Raw genomic sequence first — 18,499 nt, 5'->3', positions numbered from 1 at the left:
AGAAATAGTAAAATCAACACCCAGATTATTACCGGTATAGAAACATATCAACGAAACCACCGCAATCTATTATCTTCCTCAGATAAGCTCTTAAAGCTTCGAGGAAGAAATCGGAAATACCTCCCAAAGAAGAGAAACAAAGAAAATTATTATTGTTATTATTATTATGTGATAATATCATCAATATAATATTACTATGTAACAAGAAAAATAATGTAATAAAACATTATTATTATTAATAAAAAATTATGTAAATAAGAGTTTACATTATGTTAGTGAGAATTAGGAAATATAATATTTTAATTGCATAAGTGTAAATACTGTGTATAATCACACTTTCTGAAACTTAAAAAAAAAATAAAAAAAATAAAGAAGTAAACCAGAAAAAAAATTATCTGAGGCCTCCATTGACTAAAGGACTCATCGAGAGAGAGGCTATAAATCACGCAAACCAGCTGTCATACCTTTCCTTCGATTCATTCACACTAGATGCACTTACTGCCCCCTAAGGGCAAATTATTGTACTCACTCACTCACTGCTCTGTGAGAGAAAAACCTAGCCCTTTCTTGATTGTAAATAAATTTAACTTTCATGAATGTCCCCCGTGTTCTCACCCCATCTTCCATAGAACGAAAAATTTCATCATTTGAAATGCTATAACACTCATTGAAAAGTTTATAGACCTCTATCATATCACCCCCTCTTTATCCTGTTAACCAGAGTCCGCAATCCACACACTCGCAGTCTGTCCTCATAATCTAAATCACATAATCCGGATATAATCTTTGTAACTCTTCTTTGCACCCTTTTCACAGCTTCTTTATCCCCTTGGAACCCGGAGACCAAATCTGCGCGCAACAATCTAGGTGCGCTCTTATCAAAGCCTTATAAAAAGGCAAAATGGCCCCCTTATCCTTATATGTCAAGGTGCACTTCAACATCGCAATTATCCTCTGAATTGTATTTGCAACTTACTTTTGCTATGTGACATTTGAATTTTAAATTCTTATCCACCAATACGCCAAGATCCCTTGCCTCTTCAGTTTCTTTTAATAACCCCGCTAATATAATATGCCGCTGGAACTCTAATCAAGCCAAAATACATTAAACAAATTTTCGTTTTCTCCTTCACTTCGATATCATTCGTGTCAATAGTTAGGACCAGGCCTTTCACAATCACACTGCATCCATAGTCTGCATGGTTTCCATTTCTACCGAGTTACTAACTTTGTAACTGGGCAGAAATGGAAACGGTTGTGAAAAGTAGCATCTTGAACGAAACGAAAAAGATAACTAAGTAGAAATCAAAAATAATCCCAACAATCTTAGAATTCTGCTATCACATTTTGGTTGATGCCCAACAAACCTTTCTAGTAATCCTGGATGCCGTCCAGAAAAGGAGAGTTCGGCTACTCAACGACCTCTCATAATTTCATGGGCACAGTGAAATGGGGATGAAGGGATGTATGGCAATTCCACAGAATTGCCATACATCCCTTCATCCCCATTTCTACTGACTTTATAAATAATTATACGAACCGCAGTTGCTGCCCAACATCCATTTAAAGTTCAACTGATAATCCATTGAATCCACTACTCCCATTCATCTTTCATTATATCTACTTCTATTCTATAGATCAATCATGAAGTATTCTCTAAAGATTACAATCTTCAGCTAATGAAAAACGGATATCAATAGATTGATTTTCTCTTGACCCCTTCCCACGTGCGGCACTGATTTGTTACAGGACCTGAAAATTCATTTAAAAATAACTCAGGATATAGTAACAAGTAGAACCAGCTGATGGCTGTTGTGATGGATCCGTATGATGTTTTTTTTTTTTTCTGATACTTCACATAAAAATTACTTTAAGAATTAACAGCCATAGGTAATGTAGAAAGTACGGGAAAACAACAACAACATGCAATGTTGCGGATGAAATATTTTTATATTATGAGCCTATTCACTGTGCGCAATGGAATATTGCGTGGCAATGGACGAATATCGATGACTCCAAAAGCAAGCTGCTTTACCTCATTAAGCACACAATTTTTTTTATCGTGTTGAGTAAAGTAAATATAAATTCTAAATATCTCATCAGATGTCGTCTTGCAATCGATGCATTGTATTGATCTCAGTTTAGAAGTGAAAACCTACCATGCTTTTGTTAGAATATTTTTTGTTGTATATATATATATACAACAAAAATATTCAAAAAAAAAAAAAAAAAATATATATATATATATATATATATATATATATATTAACTTTTTCTTTCCACTTTTTCAAATGGCTTCAGACTTCCACTAATTAAGATTGCAGTCCTTAAAGATGCCAACCACCAAAGGACAACTATTCCTTGCCACAGTGGAATTAGAACCACCCACAAATGAAGATGAAGAGTGGAGGAGCTATCCGCTTGGTCAACAATATCTTATTTGGTCCATTTAAGCAAGTAAAAATTAGAATCGGTCCAAAATATCTAGAAGGAAATTTTAAAATATAACCTCATATCCGATTCTGCGTATAAAGAGGCTTGTTTGTTCAGTGTAAATTCCTATTCTATTCCCTCAGCCTTACGGCTGGTGGAGGTAGCTATGTGTTGCCATACTAGGGAGATGATTATGAGCAAGGCGGTTTCCCGTTGCCTTCCTTGCCATGAGTATTTAGGACTGTAGCTGTGTGTGGTCACGGGACCGGTTTGCCCGTTTCGAGGGATGAAAAACCCAAGTTACCGGGAGTAAAATCCCATTTACCGGTTAATTCAACTTCCTTGAAAGAGACCACATAAAGGTTTCTCACGTCATTGACGGGAATCGAACCCAGGTCTTTCCGAGTAAAGTGCTACGGAGGCTCTTATGTAAATTATCAGTTTAAAATTTTAAGGAAATCCCGCATCCAACTTATTGACTGAAGTGTGCAATGCCCCGCCTTGTACGAAAAAAAAAAAAAAGTTCAAGTATTGGGTTTGCGTTCCCTCATCTAGAAAATAGCTCGAGTTTTCATTTCTGTACTTATTTCTTGAAAAATATCTGTAATTGTTGAGGGGTAATTGAGAAATCTCAGATGGGTAACATCTCCGAAGTAGCGCTCGGTCCATCCGAGCACTACTTCGTTCACCTTGTGTTCATAGCGGCCGTGATTCCCGAGAGCTATAGGGTATTCCCACCTTATGTGACCGCTAATTCATAAGTACTATAAAAATAGAAGATACGACACAACATAAAAAAAAAATGAAATTTTAATTAGGAAAGGATTTTTGGAAATTTTTCTAGTGTTTTTTCCCGCTTTTTTTTTTTTTTTTTTTTTTTTGAGGGAGCCCTTTGTACCCTCCTGGGTGTGCCACTGATTGGAGGCATGCATACCAATAGAAACATCAATATCTAGGCAAGTGGGAACCTACTATTAAAAATAAGCATGAATGTAAATATATTATCTTATAAGAAAGTGTATTCTTACAAAAAAAATATTATGACATTTTTGGTATGGGGTAAAACTACCTTTATAGCATACTTTATCATTTTCTACTTTCCACACGAAGAAATCTATGCGAAAAAATAACAAAAAATATTTCTGAAAATATTTTAGAAATATTTTTTGAAGAAATCTATAATTTTAAATTTATAAAGAATTCTACGCGATGTGGAGAACAGCAGGAATTATGCTGATCCGTGTTGTCAAATCTATTTTAGCATAATAAATTCAGCGTTGCTAGGAACAATGCTCCTAACTAACATTTACTTCTCAGCCATAAAACTGGAAATCACAGCAACTTATGTTATTGCTGATCTAATTCTTGATAATGTGAGTATCTTAATATAGAAATCGTAGATTCCTGGCGCAATTGAGACTGTACTTGTTCTGTAGAGCAGTCAAGTTTACCAATTTGCACTATTCTGCTTGGAATCTAATTTTGTTTTCAACACTCGTGTTACAAGAAAGAATAAAAAACTAGCAGTGAAAATTACCCAAACCTTTGACAAAGCTTTATTAAAGTATGCGAAATGTCATTTAACAACACATCAGTTGACATACAAATTTCATGAACTTTTTGTATGAACATGGACTTAAATGACTGATTTAGCTTTATATTCAAAAATGCAACAAAACAACAAAAAAGTAAAATAAAATAAAATAATAGTTTTCACACATCTACAAATCTGTTTACTGTTTTCTGTTGATAAGACTTCTATGATCATATCTGCACGTGACTTGCTATGTAGCGCCCTCTCAGTAGATTGTTGTAATCGTAGCAAACAATTATGCATTACATATATTATCTTAAATACTCATGCTACATACAATTCAACCAACATAATTTCATTACAAACTAAGCCATTCGCAAACTGTTTGCAGACCAAACGGTTTATTGTTTTGAATAGATATTAAAGACGCACAACTAATTATCTCATAATGAATATAATTTGAATAAAAAAAAAATTATATATCAGCATTACATTTAGTTCATTTCTGTATGAGACTCCTATTATCATATCTGCAAAAGACTTGATATGCAGCGCCCTCTCAGTAGATTGTTGTAATCGTAACAAACAAATAATTATGCATTATATAATATATTATCTTAAATACTCATGCCACATACAATTCAACCAACATAATTTCATTATAAACTAAACCATTCGCAAACTGCTTGCAGGCCAAAAGGTTTGTTTTGAATTTTTATGAGTTTGTTTTTATTTGATTTGAACAGATATTAAAGACGCACAGCTAATTATCTCATAATGAATATAACTTGAATAAAAAAAAGCTAAATCAGCATTACATTTAGTTAATTTCTGTTACTGAGACTCCTATTATCATATCTGAGACTTGATATGCAGCGCCCTCTCAGTAGATCGTTGTAATCGTAACAAACAAATAATTATGCATTATATAATATATTATCTAAAATACTCATGCCACATACAATTCAACCAACATAATTTCATTATAAACTAAACCATTCGCAAACTGCTTGCAGGCCAAAAGGTTTGTTTTGAATTTTTATGAGTTTGTTTTTATTTGATTTGAACAGATATTAAAGACGCACAGCTAATTATCTCATAATGAATATAACTTGAATAAAAAAAAAGCTAAATCAGCATTACATTTAGTTAATTTCTGTTACTGAGACTCCTATTATCATATCTGAGACTTGATATGCAGCGCCCTCTCAGTAGATCGTTGTAATCGTAACAAACAAATAATTATGCATTATATAATATATTATCTAAAATACTCATGCCACATACAATTCAACCAACATAATTTCATTATAAACTAAACCATTCGCAAACTGTTTGCAGGCCAAAAGGTTTATTTGTTTTGAATAGATATTAATGACACACAACTAATTATCTCATAATGAATATAACTTGAATAAAAAATGCTAAATCAGCATTATATTTACTTCATTTCTTTCAGAAACGATGGCATCTAATTGTATTATCGCATTTTTAAGAAACATTTGCAGTGCCAAATTCCTGGGTGGTTAGATAAAGGACCGATTATTTTTTGAAATTAATTCTGAGGAATGAATTTCAACTGACGACACATTTGTCGTCCCATTATCATATGAAAGGGTCATAAAGATGTGCCCATTGAATGAGGTTGGCAGTTTATTTAATACATTAACACGTCATTGAATCCCACTGCGCTTCGTTAAACAGGGAAGGCTAAATGGCTTCGGCGATGTATTTTGCGTGGGTTTAAATGTAAAGTACCCCCAAACACAATTAAGTTCGACTCATTTCTACCACATCTTTAACGATCCCTTGCAAAACACCTTCATTAGGCCCTTTCAGAATGGCTTTCCAGTTCAATATTCACCCTTAAAACAAAAGTAACACACTGGAACTGGGAATTATATTTGCTTTCTCATCTTTTTTAATGTACTTGAGAAAATTAAGAGATTTTGGCAAATTGGAAGTACAAGTAGATGAGGCATCGAGACTAATATAACCAGCGTGCACAACCTGTAAGTTCTATTAAGATAATGGCCCATCGCTAGAGTTTTTATAGTAGAAAGACACTCGGCGATGTTGACTTTAGCAATGTAAACTTTCTTTTTCAGTTTATTGGAAAGAAAACTCCTCATGGAGCACGGAAGTCACAAAGGGACAGCACATCGAGTGGGGAGATTTTCTTTCCAATTAGGTAATGAGCTACGCAATTGTCTTGTGTTAACAAAAGAGCGCAACTGAACTGTGTGGTTTAAGATCGCGGTGTTTCCCTGTTACAATAGCCAAATTCATCCTACGTTCAAGGTAAACTTTATTTAGAAAAGTTTCCATACAGCATTGATTTTACTCAAGAACTAATATTTGTTAGTTGGCTTACGTGTGAGCACATACAGTCTTAGAATCTTAGAGGAAATTAAACCAGGTGGTTCACAAGTGATACATTGTGCAATTGTATGGTAAAAATAAAGGATTTGGTTCTTTCATCACATTAGTCACATACACATATCGCTATTTAAAAATAATTCATTTTGGTACATTAATTTATCTTTATAAATTTAATACATTATTATTAAGTGCATTTTTTCTGAACATCGAGCAAATGAAAAAAAAAAAAAACCAGATTTCCTAGACCACGGTTTCTCAAACTGTGATCCACGGAAAGTGAATATGTGTTCCGCGAGAAGTTCTGGAATTTGTCATTTTAGTTTTCTAAGCATTTTTCATGAATAAATATTTTATAGTGGAAATATTCCGAGGAGAATAATATTCGTGAATATGTCGAAAAGCTCAGACTCAGAACGTCTAATGACATCTGTGTATCGTTAATTTTCACACATCGAAACCTTTGAACATTTGGGAAAGGGAATACCGCTGTTTATAACCGGTCATAAAAATTGCCTGCAAGCGGATTATAACAATGGTGGCATATCCTCTGTTCTCAAAACTGATGGAAATGATATATGTGTAGCAAATGTCAGTGACCAAGCGGCATATTTTTAAACATGGAAATATTCATAAATTATCGTTAATTTTTACACATCGAAATCTTTCAAGAATCGGGAAAGAGAATACTGCCGTTTATGACCGATCATAAAAATTGCCTGCAAGCCGATTACAACAATGGACGGCGTGTTCTCAAACTGAACGAAATAACATCTGCGTTGCAGATATCAGTGACCAATCAGCAAGGAAGTATAAAGAAAATTTTTCCATGGAAATTGAATATCAAGTTAGTCTGTATCCGGTTCTCAAATCTATTAATACTGAATACTTTCTTCGCAAGTTCGTATTGCAGTGTGCAAGTACTTGTTCTGAAACCGGAATGCCGTGATTTTTTTTTAAAAGTAATAGGAATACAGATTTAAATTGTAATATGAAAAAGAGACAAGGGACTTTGTTTAATTTTGGTATTAAGAAATCTCTTATTGAAGGTGTTTATGACGGAACAGATAGTGAAACATCCACCTCAAGCCTACAGAGATCTCCAGGATGTACAAAAGGATGTGAAAACTACCAGCACACAGGAGAAAAAGTCTGCATTCACTCGTAAGTACTTATAATAATATTATAAATATATTTGGTGATCAGAATAGGATATGTCAATGAACATCAGCACAAATTAATTTAATGATGGTTTATTGAAGCTTTAATTAAATCAATTAAATTAAACTCTAATTGACGTTTAATTAATTAATTAATTATCAATTAATAATAAAAATCAGCTATATTACCAATTAATTAATACATTACAAAATAACCAACGTGAAAATTTCAGGATTTGTGAAGTGTTCCGGCATAGAAAAAGTTTGAGAAACCCTTTCCTAGGCAATGTTCACAGCCTCTCTGTGAATGCAATTAATTACCGAAAATTAATAATTTGAATTAAATTAGAAAAGGACGAATCTCCTTTTCATACTAGACACATAAAATAAAAGTACTACCAGTAATTTAGATTCTTTAAATCCCTTATATTTAAATATTTAAATATTATAAAGGATTACAATTATAAAGAAAAATATCCAAAAAATAAAGTGGTGTTTTCTATTAAGCTAATACTATTCTGGTAAAATCTTGTCTCTGTATTTACATTTATAAACATTTAAAGTATTTTAAGTTAATTTAATTATTTAAATTTTAATAAAATTTAAGTGTATTAATTCCATAAATTTTAACAGGTTAAAGTTAAATAGGATTAAAGAACATTATATTTCTGTATGTGTATTGTAAGAGAATAAATTTTCAGGATGTTCCAATATTTTGTCTGGAAACTGAACATTTCAGTACTCAATAAATAAGTTCGCATATTAAATTAATAGGAGACAGTAACACATTTTTAAATATCAAAAATTAATTTGAATGAAATAAGAAAGGATGAAATTCCTTTTCATACTAAAGAAGATTAGTGTTATTAACCTTATAGTTTGTAACTCGTGTTAATAGTGTTATATTTTATACACGCGTATTAAGTGCCTTATCCTTATAAAGCCAGTCCTTATATCCTATTCTTCGTCCCTTTAATCCTATTGAAAGGAGCGAAGCACGAATGCTTTTCATCTTCCCCATTATCTGTATATTGGGCTATTAAAGCTCTGATCATGGCAAGAGGGTAACAGCAATAGTCGAGCCTCAGTTAGAACTTCATTGGCTATAGCATTGCCATCTATTACCCTCCAAGGGTATTAATCACCGCATCTCACGATCGATTCTCGTATATATATATATATATAGGATTAAAGAACATTATATATATATATATATATATATATATATATATATATATATATATATATATATATATATATATATATATATATATATATATATATATAATGTTCAAGAACAATGGTTTTATTATTTTATGAAAATACGTTTTATGCCCTTTGTCCTGTTTGAAATATAAAACATATTTTCATAAAATATTTTTTGAATTTCATAATTATTTTAATTATTTCATATTTTTTTTTAAATTTCATAATTTTTTCAAGTAGTTTATAAAATAATTTTATAAAATATTTTATAAAATAAAATAATTTTTCATAAAATAATTTTTTAATTTCATAATTATTTTAATTATTTCATAAAATAATTTTCATAAAATATTTTTAATAAATACATAGACACAAAATAATGATAAATAATTCATAAAATTACGTAATTTTGGCGACATTTTGATAAGGATTGAAATAAATAACACCTGGTTGAAAGGAATCCATCGACCGTGAGATGCGGTGATTGATTTTCAATCCAGTACCCTTGGAGGGTAATGGATGGCAATGCTGTAGCCAGTGAAGTTCTAACTGAGGCTCGGCTATTGCTGTTACCCTCCTGCCATGATCAGAGCTTTAATTAATAGCTCAATAACACCTTATCCCTACACTGTCCTCTACAGATAAAGGGGAATATGAAAATCATTCTTGCTTCGCCTCTTTAAGCCAGTCCTTATAAGGATATAAGGATAAGGACATTTTGATAGTTCGTGTCAAAGGAGAAAGAGAGAGAGAGAGATCTAAAAACAGTATTATGTAATTCATAGAGAAGTTCTTTTTGGACTACAAAGAATTACTATAAATAAGTCAGGTAAGTAAAGAGGGCTCAAATAAAAAGGAAAAAATGTCATCGACCAGTAATCCTGTTTTAATCCCGAAATGTTGTTTTTACAATGCTGAAACAAGTCATGGTAAAGATGGCTACCTCTAATAAAACTGCTGGTCCGTTGCGTGTTTTAAAGAGCTTACTTGAATAAAAGAAAAAAAAAACAGCATTTTGCTAATTTATATCTTAATTGTCTTTTTGCAGGAAGAAGACAAATGATTCTGCCTCCATATGACACCGACTGAATAAACGTCGGTTGAAAATTCATCATCAAATTTATCGCCAAATCTTTGACGAGATTTGGACTGGGATATTCCCATGTAATGATTTATGTTGTTCTCAACGAGAATAATATAAAAACCAAACTGATTATACGTTAAATGACTAGAATTCTAAGGAAAGGTCTTTGGAACACACACACACACACACACACACACACACACACACACACACACACACACACACACACACACACACACACACACACACACACACACACACACACACACACACACACACACACAAACACACACACACACACACACACACACACACACTGGATTTTCAAGAAAAAAGAGAAACATGATATGCTTCGCCGGAGTCTAAATACAAACCACTAGATAAGTTGGGAGAGCTTAAAGACATCTGAGAATCTTATCATCAGAAAACTATTATTATTAGTGAGATGGGAAGGCTGGATCAACGTCGGTTTGGTAACTAGAGACGGAGAACGAAGAAAAATGTCTTCAGCAATAAGAAGGAATTAAATAACGTGGCAAAGGTAAAAAAAATTGAGATATCTAATCAATTTCAAACTATTCAGTACAGCATGCGAGTATGTTGTGAATTCGAAAAAAGCATTCATTGACGCCAAATATTCACAATCTATCAATTACTGCATATGATTTCTCTTTAGAAGCTTAATTATTTCACTGATAATAAATTTAAACTTATGAAAATTGCAGATTTTTAGTAGTAATTTGAATCAAGTTAGTAAACCTCTTTTATACTAATATAATCTTCTTTAATAACATGTCTATGATCTATGATTAAAACCATTTGTGCACCCCAGAAAAGCTCAGCTATATTGTTTACTAGAAAGAAAATTCATACCATGGAGGGTGTTTATTTATTGGGAGTAAAGATTCCATGGCAGACTGAAGTTAAATATCTTGGAGTGGTTCTTGATAGTAAACTCCTATTCAGCAAACATATTAGTTACATTACCTCAAAGACATCCAACGTCTTAGCACAGCTCTACCTTATGATCAACAGACAAAGTAAACTGGACACGCAAACGAAATTAACAATTTACAAGATGGTAATTCGGCCTGTTATCACTTACGCATCCCCAGCTTGGAGTCACACCGCAAATTCAAACATTCTAAAACTTCAGAGATTACAGAATAAGTGCCTGAGGATGATTCTGGATGCTCCTTGGTTCATAAGAAACACCCAGATCCATAGAGAAGTTAATATCCCTTATATCTCTTCCTTTCTCATAAATCTAGCTGAGAAGTTCTTTACCGAGACAAGTAACCATCCAAACCCGTCTATGATATGTCTTCCGAGGCGTCCTTGAACAAATCAAGGAAGCCTCGGAGTATAATGAAGCAGAAATCAAAAATATAAAAGACCAAAATCCATCTTAAGTTCAGCTGAACACAACTAACTTCACTGCCCTCAATGGGCGAGCACATAGCTCCCAAACACTCCACTCAAAGTTCTTTCATTACAAGACAAAGGGGAATATGAAAAGCAATTTTGCTTCACCTAACTAGCCAGAAATGTTAATGTTAATGTTAAACATTTGTGTGAACGTGCGGTGATTAATATAATATAATATAATATAATATATAACATATACCCTTGGAGGGTAATGGATTGCCATGCTGTACCAATGAAGTTTAACTGAGGCTCGGCTGTTGCTGTTACCCCCTGGGAGTTTGAGTTCGCTCTCTTAAGGGTTTTGCCTTAAGGGAGCAATTTGAGTCTCCGGGGAAAGTGTTCTCCGGCACGGCCCGGTGAGGCTTTGTCGGTGAATGCTTTTCTTCGGAATATGAGCGGTTCTGCTCGGTGGTGGCGTGTGGGTGGAAGGCCATCACTGAGCGGAGCCAACGCTGAGATGGACGGTCTTTCTGCCACGATTGAGTGGCTTAGGGATCGTCCGAATGTTTAGAGACGGCTTTACCTTAACAGATGGCAATGCTGTAGCCAATGAAGTTCTAACTGAGGCTCGGCTATTGCTGTTACACTCCTTCCATGATCAGAGCTTTAATAGCTCAATAACGCATTATCCCTACACTGTCCTCTACAGATAACGGGGAATATGAAAAGCATTCTTGCTTCGCCCCTTTAAGCCAGTTCTTATAATGACTAAAAGGAAGCATTTGTGCGAATGAATTGAGAGGAAAGAGCTAGAGAGTCCTTTTTAAGACTTCCAGTTGACTTTAGCTCTGCAAGCTAAAGTCAACTCAAAAAATAATGCTGTTATGTTGTAAGTAAACGAAAGAATGAATATTAAAGCATAACTCTACTGCAGACGAAAAGCGGGTGTGAGATGCAAAAGAGATTTCAACTAATGAGTGTCCAATTTGATAAAAAAAAAAACATGAATCACCTGGTGTATGCAACATTTTGCTCACTGCTACTTCTTCACTGGATGAAGAAACTGAGATGTATGGAGAGGAGATACTTGAGCTGTCGCATAAACGGAATAAGAATTCGGCAATAAGGACTGGTGGAACATCAGCACACATAAAACGAGTGTTCAGCTGAACTGGCTATTCCTTTGACCAGACAATATAATTTGAGTCTCAGAACAGGGAAGATTCCACAGGAGTGGAAAGAATGTATGGTAATTCCATTGCATAAGGGTGGTGCAAAGACCGATGTATCGACCAATTAGTATCTCAGGAGTGGTGGTGAAGATTTTGGAAAAATTGGTTAGGGCTCGCATTCAGAAATGGCTTGACAGTTAATCTTTACTTTGCAATGAACAACATGGGTTTATTAAGGGAAGGTGACATTTTAGCAACTTGTTCACATTCTATAACAATGTTACCACTGAACTAGACAAGGGGAATGGATATCCCATGATACTTTTGGATTTTGACAGAATACAGCATGGAAGACTGTTGCCTAAATTTATAAATTGGGAGAATATGGGTTTGGATTATAAAGTATTGAGATTAGTAAGGACTTTGACGACTGACAGATATCAAAATGTGGTGTATGGTGGGATATGAGACTAATATTTATAGTAACCAGTGGTGTATCAAAAGGATCAGTACTTGGTCCATTGTTATTCAATCTGTACATTAATGGTATTGGGAAAGATTTGACAAGCGACATACAACTATTTGCTGATGAGGCAAAGATAGGTAGGGTAATAAGGAATGCTGCTGATATGCAGTACTTGCAGAATGATCTGAACAGGCTGGAATTGTGGTATGGGAAAATGGATCTCAGTTCAATGTCAGTAAATGTAAGTCATTCACTTTGGTGTGATGCGATATCCGATGGGTATTGTATTGGTGAGATTATGCCAGGAGAAATTGATCAGGCTGGGGATCTTGGAGTTTTATTAGATAGGAAGTTAAAGTTCAGGGGCCACGTAGCAAGATTGCAAATACAACTCAAAAGATAATTGCAATGCCGAAACTAACTTGGACGTATAAAGATAAGGAAATCAGTTTTCCTCTTTACAAGGCCTTGATACGACCTCACTTGACTATTTTGTGCGGATCTGATGTCCTTGTTTCCGTGATGATTCTGATACGGGACAGAGAGAGAGAGTGCAATTTCCATTGGAGGTGAATATGTGAGCGTATCTAATTTTCATTTAAGCTATTGCAGTGAAGTAAATTTCGTTGTGTGTGCACTTCCTTTACGCAACTCAAATGTTGCAGCAGAAAAAGATGTTCAAGATTTGTTTAGCAAAGCACGCATAGAGACAAAAGCGTTTCGTTAAGGGTCGCCATCTTGATTCCTACTGATTATAATAGAATGGAAGTACATTATGGCCTGGTTGCCTGAGTGGTTAGCGTACCCTCTCTCCAATCAACAGGTCGCAGGTTCTAATCCCGCCGTGGCCATGAATGTTGGTGATCGTCTTCAGGTGGGAGATGAAATTCATCGCTGTGTGTGTGTGAGACCCCTGTTATTGGAGGCCTGAATGGCTCGATAAAGTTCCATGTTCATTCTCTAGGGTAGGATGTCCTCACTATGAAAAATAAATAAACAATTACAAATATATAAAATATTGCTTTAAATGAAAAACAATTCTTAGCCCACCCTTGATATCCTAGTTTACAGCGTCTCTTGTGTACTAAACACATTTCGTCTGTCTGATCCCCAATTACTGCCTTGTTCAGCAGATGGAAATGCCTTCATATTTCGGATTACTTTCACATCTGTCTTGTACAATCTCAGCAATTTTGTGCAGCTACGAAATTCTTACGTAAAAGACTACTTGTCGTTCTAATATACAATGGAAATTCTTAGACAGACGTGAGCTGGAAACCATTAAGCAGTTTTGTTCCTCTAAAGATGGTTGATTTGTTTGCGGACTGACGCCAACCTAACGATAGGTTCATATGGTAGGAACAATTCCACTCTTTTGAGTAGTTCGACTTGCAATACTGCGTGCATTTTGTTGGATTTCTGTAAACGGGGAAAGCTACCTCACCTTCAACATGAATAGTAAATTTTGCATTATTTCATATAAATTTCAGACCAGTTGTTGTTCATGTTTTGTTGTTGTTTTTTTTTTGTGTGTGTGTGTGTGCGTGCGTGTGTGTGTGTGTGTGTGTGTGTGTGTGTGTGTGTGTGTGTGTGTGTGTGTGTGTGTGTGTGTGTGTGTGTGTGTGTGTGTGTGTGTGTGTGTGTGTGTGTGTGTGTGTGTGTGTGTGTGTGTGTGTGTGTGTGTGTGTGTGTGTGCGTGTGTGTGTGTGTGTGTGTGTGTGTCCTACAATCCATTCGAAAAATTACTTTTTTAAATTTAATTTCAATCATCATCATCTGATGATGATGATGATTACTTACACATTTTACCGCGTAAGCTTCCGTAACCGATAATCCCGCGGAACAGGTTGGTTGCTCCTTATTCCCGTTATCCCATGTCTGTCAAAGCGTGTGTTCACGGGATGAAAAGCCTCAGATAAACTGGCGGGGAAAAAAAACCCTGCTCACCAGGCCTAAGACCGACTAACTTGGCTATGCCGGTCTTGGGGACAGGAAGATCCTTAAGATTCAACTATGGCTGAGGAAGATCCTTAAGCTCCCCAAGTCGTCGATGGGAATCGAAACCTAAGAATTTAAATAAACCAACAAATTAAATATTTTATATAAAATACAAAAAAATTTATTATATACTAAAATATATTTTTAAATATCTTAGAATGTAATTTTTGAGGTAAGTATTACAACTTTTAGAAAGACAGCTTTTATTACTATTGCTAAGTAGTGTAGAACTAAGATAATTCATTAAAAAGAAAAAGTGTAACGGATGGCAATGCTGTAGCCAATGAAGTTTTAACTGAGGCTCTGCTATTGCCGTTATACCCAGCGATGACCAGAGCTTATAGCTCAATAACATCACATTTTCTTCAATCAGATGAAGGGATAAACAGTCAAGGTAAAAATGGGATAAAGAGTCAAGGACTCAGTCCATCTCCCGAAAAAAAAAAAAATCTATCATTTAAATAAATACATCATCAAAATAGTATATTAATAAATAATTGTGGATGTTAGAAGTTTTTCACTTGGTTCTACTATAAATCAAAGATACCAAGAAATTATATATTTGGTTTCTTTATCCTTTCTCCAAGTGTAAGCAAACTAAGCTTGCGCAGGAAATATTTTCAGGACTGGGGCAACTCGTATAAGAAAGCTAAGACTTCACATCACTTGCCTTAGTATCCCATAATGCAAAGCACATCTCCTTGCAGACATGTATAATACTATGAATTATGGGAAGGGTCACTACCCAGACGGGTTTCGACATTTATTGAGGTCTCTTCAGTGGGAGCCAGACCCAATTCTGTTAGATTAGTCAGATTTTGGACTTCTAACATCTTTCTCTAATCGAGAGTAACTTAACAATAAGGTGACACACTTTTTGACAATTCGTATTCGTGTAAATATGAAAATAAGAAGTCATATTTTCACAATTCGTGAAAATATGACTTCTGCGTTACTTCAACCTTAGTATCACCTCCGGGTCTGACACCCACTGAAGAGACCTCAATAAAGGTCGAAACCGGTCTGGGTAGTGACCCCTGCTCATAATTCATAGCATTATACATGTTCTCAAAGAGACGTGCTTCGCATTACGGGATAACTTAGGCAAGTGATGTGAAGTCATACCACCTTACTACGAGTTGCCCCAGCCCTGAAAATATTCCAGGCGCAAACTTTGTTTGCTTACACTTGCGTAAAGGGTTAAACCAAGTATATAATTTCTTGGTATCTTTAATTTAATTGTGGATGTATTTTGAAATATTGCGATTGTTAGAGTACAGCTGAGTATCTTGCAATATTCATTAATTAATAAATTATTTTTATTATTGCTATAAAGTAATTAAACAATCATTAATTAGTATACTATACTAAACATTTTACCTTTCAAGTATTTCATGAATATGATTTTTTGCGAGTGAAATTTAAACTAGAAAGACACCTTTTTTACGTTTTGATATGAATTTTAGATTAAAGCTAATGTAGTAAATAATAATAAATAATAATATTTATATAATTATTAAATTATTAAACATACATAAATAATATATTTTTATTAAACATATAAATATTATTATTAAACATATTATTATATTATTATTATATTAATAATATATTAAATATATTATTAAACATATAAATATTATTATTAAATTAAACCTATATAAATATTATTATTAGACATACAGATCAGGAGTTCATCGACCGTGAGATGCGGTGATTAATAAACTTGGAGGGTCATGGATGGCAATGCTGTAGTCAATGAAGTTCTAACTGAGGCTCGGCTATTGCTGTTACCCTCTTGCTATGATCAGAGCTTTAATAACTCAATAACATCTTATCCCTGCACTGTCCTTTACAGATAACGGGGAAGATGAAAAGCATTCTTGCTTCGCCCCTTTAAGCCAGTCCATATAAGGACGATAAGATTAAACATACAAACTTATTGTTTTAATACTGACCATATCAAATAGCCAGAATACTAAGAGTCTACAACATCAGAGTGGTCTTCAAACCAACCACCAGCATCAGACTGTTTTTAGGATCCCCAAAAGATAAGGTGCCATTCTACAAATATCCAGGAGTATATTACATTCCTTGCTTCTGTGGCCTTGCTTACATCGGACAAACTTCAGGGAGTTTGGAGATCAGACAAAAAGAACATGTTGGTGATGTATACCACAACAGAAGTATTTCTTCCGGTTTAGCACATCGTTTCTGTACGTCTAACCACACGATAGAGTGGCAAAACAGCTCCATGCCACAATTGGATGACGACTACAGACATCGCTTATTCAAGGAAACCACAATAGTGTTAATAACTGGCGGAAACCTCAACAGAAATCAGGGTACTATTCTGAACAGTTCGTGGAAAAACCTGATCCTCTCTCTAAATCCATCTAAACTACAGCTAGCCAGTAATCACATTACGCGTTTACAACAAACACGCATGCGTGATAATGAATAAGAACAATAAGTCCTCCCAGTCTCTGTAACGCGAACGTGTAACCTTAGCTACTAGAGTGTTTACAACGTTTTTATGTTCCTTTCAATTTGCATTTACTAGTTTTTTTTATGCTTTTCCGTCAACACCTTGAAAAAGTTAGACAGTTTGTTAGCGAAACTGGTAGGCAAAGAATGCAAGATGTTTGTACGCATTACAATATGGTCAGTATTAAAACAATAGGTTTGTATGTTTAATTTTCAAACGACCAAATATGTTTAACTTAAATATATTATTATATATAATAATATAATAATATGTGTATACTAGTCTCGTATAAGCCTCTTGAATTTCATTAATGAATATAATAAATAAAAATGTTTAAGAAGACATGACAAATAGCATAAAATAATTATTTTAATTAAGCAAGCCGATCAAATTTATTTTAATTTCCTGTTTTCTTTTTTTAATAAATATGATAAACCCACGAAAATACATGGCGTTGGCATTGATTCTAATGATTTAATATTATATTTTCTAGGATATGCTAATATTCCAGGACAATTTTTCATAAACAGATTATAATGCACGAGGATAAAAATGATTCCCTCCTCAACTCTTTGGACATTTTCGTGGAAACTATATTTGAACTAATGCAGAACAATGGAGAGAATTCGGACAATGACTCGAGAGCATCCTGTCTAGGGATACCAAGCAACGAGACAACGTCCAGACAGTTTCGAATTGCTCTCTGATTAGTTGGCGCAATGTTGTGTGAAGTGGACTTAACTGGGTTTTACTGTAATACGCATGTGTGAATTATTTTTCTCAGAAAGAGTCAGGTGGGATATCGAGTTGTGTCTTTGTGACCAAATCTTTGAGACCAAGTCTTTGTAACCCTTTTTTTTATTTACGGTCTCTCCCGGTGTTTAGTAATGGGTTCGATTATTTAAAAAAAGCCATTTTTTAGAATCAGTTGTTAAAAGATTGGTCATTGTGGAAGAATCTGGTCAGTTGTTGAAAAGATTGATAGGGTAAAAATCCTTTTCTCTCCCATTTCTTTCTTGATAAAGTTAAATAACATATACACACAAAATCATGTGTGCTAGGTAAAGCTTTTTGAAGACAAAGTTCAACGTTCTATAGAGTTTGAGCGCTATCAAAAGGTTCCCAATGTACCTCCTGGAACATCGTTTTTCCCTGCAGTGAAGTTGTCATAATATTATGAAAATCAGTTATGTTTTGTTTCAAAATCGCAT

Source organism: Typopeltis vanoorti, chromosome 7 (assembly GCF_054136105.1).
Source record: "Typopeltis vanoorti isolate ZY-2024b chromosome 7, IOZ_Tvanoo_1.0, whole genome shotgun sequence".
Taxonomy (NCBI): Eukaryota; Metazoa; Arthropoda; class Arachnida; order Uropygi; family Thelyphonidae; genus Typopeltis; species Typopeltis vanoorti.
The sequence above is the reverse complement of the archived record's forward strand: the minus strand, read 5'-3'. Positions refer to the sequence as shown.